The sequence below is a fragment of the Juglans regia genome, chromosome 16 (genome assembly GCF_001411555.2).
Source record: "Juglans regia cultivar Chandler chromosome 16, Walnut 2.0, whole genome shotgun sequence".
Taxonomy (NCBI): domain Eukaryota; kingdom Viridiplantae; phylum Streptophyta; class Magnoliopsida; order Fagales; family Juglandaceae; genus Juglans; species Juglans regia.
This window is the reverse complement of record NC_049916.1, coordinates 3371294-3375917: the sequence shown is the minus strand read 5'-3', so window position 1 is coordinate 3375917 and position 4624 is coordinate 3371294.

Genomic DNA, 4624 nt, shown 5'->3' with positions numbered 1-4624 from the left:
GTTTTTCTTATTGCTCAGCCCCCACCTTACAAGACTGGACAATTGAATTCATAGCAGTGGATAGCTTCAAACAGCTTGAATGGAAGCATTCTCCTTGTCCGACTCCACCCTATCTCTTCGTTTGTTTTCACAACTCTTCTTAACTCATTTCGTCTCGTTTAATCATTACAAATTTTTTAAATTTCCACGCAAAATAAATTAAAAAATTTAATTTTTTCAAATCTCAAAACAAAAATAATATTAAAAAAATATACATTCTAATAATATTTTATTTAATTTTTAATTTTTATCTTTAACTCATTTTATCCGTGAAAGTAAAGAAATGCATCTGAATAGGATTCCCTTTGCATCATGTTAAAGAAGGCTCACTTTCATGATTACGGTTTTCATGATTGACCTCGGCTGGACATATTGGTCCATTTTTTTTTTTTTCTTTCAGTGTATGGGGTCCATTTTCCTGATTGAACGTATTGGTCCATAAAATTATGATTTTTCTTTCTTTCTTATTTAGGCCAAAAGACGAGCTTTCACAACATAAACTCATAATTAAAAGAACAATAAAAAGGAAGTCTTTAGAAGATAAATGATTTGAAATCATCTATGCAAATCAGTTGCTTTGGCATCAAGTCAAATTAACTTAGAAGAAGTGCCTAATGCCTATGCCCTTGTTGAACAGCTTGTTCTGACCAAGCCTGGGCTGGTGGAGTTGTTTCATACCTCCAAACTTACAACTTTGATTGGCGATCGAGGACATGTTCTTCCAGACGGTAAGAGATTGTTGGAAGAAGCTAGCCAGCTACAACTAAAGGGAATGTAGTTTTTGCATGAGAGAAATGATCAAATGCATAAATAGTCAGCGGTGAAATTGAATGGGGGAGGAAGAAAAGGTCTTGAGAAAGCATCGTGAAAATGGAAAGGGTGGGAGAAAGACTCGTTTGAAAATTGTACACCTCATCTCAATGAGTGATAACTAGGGTGGTGGGTTTTTTTTTTTTTTTTTTTTTTTAAAGAAAACTATCATCATTCATTAATTAGATAAACTTATATCTATGACCGAATACATTTTGAGATGTCTCCATATCAAATATGACATCATAAATCAAAATAATGCATTTGAAGCCACCAGTATACTATTTCTTTTGAGAAATGATACTTGCAGTCGTGAGTGTGTAAAGCCCTACTCTTTTTCAAAGCGACTGCATGTCGTTTGCGCATTCCACGACTGTATGTAACATTATTCTTATTGATACTCTCTACAGACAAACGACTAAGAGCAAAACCTATTTATAGAATCTAATAGTTAAGTGATTTGTCTGCCCATTTGATTGCAGTGAACTTGGCATGTCTGTCTCTTATATATCAGCTTCATGTCTTTTCTCTCCCATTCTATGAATGCATTCTGCAAATTTAACGAGGAAAATGTTGTTTTTATCAGGTATTCATTGCCATGCCAACTGATATGGTAAGTTGTTGATATAGATTGTGCCATCCAAAACTCTATTCCTACTGAGGATACCTATCGAATTTTTGTACCGATTTGTTTTTTATTTATTTTACTTAATAGTTAAGGAAGTATTTTTTAATAAGTTTATAATTTTTTTAAAAAAATATTTAAATGAGTTAAAAAAATATTCAAAAATAAATTACACTAATTGATAAAAAAAAATTATCAAACTTGTTAATTTGTTTTCAAAAAAAATATCATCTCATCTTATCTAATCATTACAACTTTCTCAACTTCTAATATAAAATAAAATAAACAATTCAACTTTTTCAAATTCTAAAATAAAAATAATATTAAAAAATATATTCTAATAATATCTTATTCAATTTTTTAACTTTAATTTCAAATCATCTCATCTCATCTGTAAAAACAAACGAGACCTAATAGGTGGCTCTAGTACCATTCTTGTGCCATATCAACTGATATAATTAAAGATGACAGAATACTGAATTCTCCTGCTTTTGAAGATGGTGGACTTTGGGTGGCTTTTGTCGACGAAGTACATAAATTTGATTTCTCCATGGCCACGGTGGGTGGCAAATTGCAATGTGAAGCTCATCTTGAATATCTACTGCTGTTAACCACGATCTTGGAAAGATATTCCTAAGAATTAATATTCTGCGTTAATTCCTTAAAAAAAATTATTTATTAATTACTAAATTGATTATTCCACAAAAACAAAAATCCTAAAACAAGTGCTCGGAATTTGCATATCTAAGACTTTCTTTTTTTTTTTTTTTAAATTGTATCTAACATTATTCGTTCAGTATCCTTGATATTTCAGAAATAGATACTCTATAATTGAATTTTGAGTTTCTGAGTTTTGATCTGATTGTTGGGAATAATGATTTCCTACACAGCTTTGGTTTTGGGGATTTATTAGTAATCTCTTCCAAGGTGTTAGATTGTTACCAGTGTCTTATGCTACAAGTGAGGATGAATTGATAAAAATATAATGGGGGTATTGTCATTGAATAATTATACTCATCATCCCACACCATACATTATACATGATTTTTTATCTTTTTATTTTTCACCACATGATTTTTTATCTTTTATTCTTTTTTCTTAACAAACACGTGATGTAGGGATGATGAGTAGAAGAAATCAATTAGTTTAGCAGGCAAACAGCAAAGTATCTGAACATGGTTTTGACACAAAAAGATGGTTCAAACAACAAATCTAAATATGACCAAAATATATTGATTTGAAGCCAAGAGGAAAAACCCTAGTGATAAATTATTTGGAGATGCTAACTATTATTTGATGAATTTGAGGAGAGATGGAATCTAACAAATAAATGGTTAGTTATAGCATTCTTTTTTAAAAAAAAAAAGGGACTAGAATCTTAATTTTATTGATAACCCTCGTTTATGACAGATGAAAACCCTATACAAAGCAAAAGCCACACTGATTACAAAGCTAAGAGTCTAAGGTCATGTAAAAACTACTATATGAACTGTATGGTTGTGTTTGGTTGTTGAACTAAATTCAACTCATCTCAAACCAATCATTGATGAAACCCACTATTTTTTTAACTTCCCATAAAAATGTTAAACTCATCTCAGTCTACTTCATACATTTCAACTTAAAAAGTTAAACTTATCTCAATCTAAAAAAGTTAAACGCATTTCAATGGGACCCACAAAATACTACAATTTATAACTCAACCCATCTCAATATTCAAATGTAGAAGCCTTTTCAAACCTCAAAGAAAACACAGTATTTATCACAAAACTACATTACATGCATATTCCATATTCCTTACTACAAGAAGTTGTATACTTTTTTTTGGTAATTAAAAGGAAAAAAAAAAATCTTATTTCTCTAATCAGTATAAACGTTGTGGCCAACTCATCCTCTCTGTTTATGCATGGGACTGCCACTGCCGGACGGCAATTGATTGATGACAAAAGAAAAGTTGAATGCTGGATACCGACAATAAGACGGCTTAATTTACCCTGCAAATCCAGCTCACAAAATACAAAATAAACCCACACTTTATATTTGGGTTCATTTTTTCACACAGAGTAAAAAATGTGTTTCAAAATCAGAAGAGAATTGAGCAGAGAAGGATTGAAGGAGAAAGAGGAGAAAAAAAGCAAAAGAAAAGGAGGAGAGAAAGAGGAGAGAAGAGAAGGAGAAGAAGCAACAGGCAAAAGACGAGATGAAACGGAAAAAAGAGAAGGAAAAGAAAAAACTTGAAGAGTTGAAAAGAAAGGAAAGAGAGAAGAAACAGAAACTCAAGCACAAGATGAAGTAATGCCCAGAAGAAAGAGCCAGCAAGCTCTGAATATTGTTTTCCACCTTCGTTTTATTTTTCATTGAAACAATAAAGATGGATTCTTGCTTGGGCTCGGCTCGGAATATATATTTGTTCAAAGGGGTCAACATGGAGGACGAACCAGAATTTTTCTTTTGGGGATCAAATGGAGTTGAGATGTATAACTCATTACCTCATTTCGAATCCAAAAATAGAAGTGTAAGGGGGTATCAACTCATTTTTATTTTCCAATGAAAATGTTTTATCTTTTGAGATGAAATCAAACATATTGTTGTGTCATCTTCCAGATAAAAATAAAAGAGAAATGATAATTACAGACAAGTGTCGCACAATCACTTTATAAAAAGTGAATAAATAAGAGATCCACATAAAAAAAAAAATTAATTTTTTAATAATAGACCTTACTCTTTTTTAAGACGACTGCACGGCGTTTGTACACTCCACGACTGTACGTAACATTACTCAAAATAAAATCGAAACTCGGGAGATGCGAGAAAGAAACTGATTGGTAATGTCAACACAGGTTGAGCTAACCCAGAGCTTGCTTTTTGGGCACAAAATATATTGACGGAAGCTCTGCCCGAGTTCAGCCTCAACCAAAGAAAAACCAGTAAATGACCAAAGTTTATATAGCACCCAAACATTTTTCATGTTGCTCCAAAAATTCTTCTGAACTGGAATTTACAAGGAAAGTGGGAGGGTTTTTTGAGCCAAAATGGCACGGCTTATACATCCATATTGAGGGTTCCAAATCTTGAAAATTTCTGATTCCTAAACTTGTGTTAAGAATTAATGGACCAAAGAAACAACCCACGTGTAATATGATGAGCGAGGGC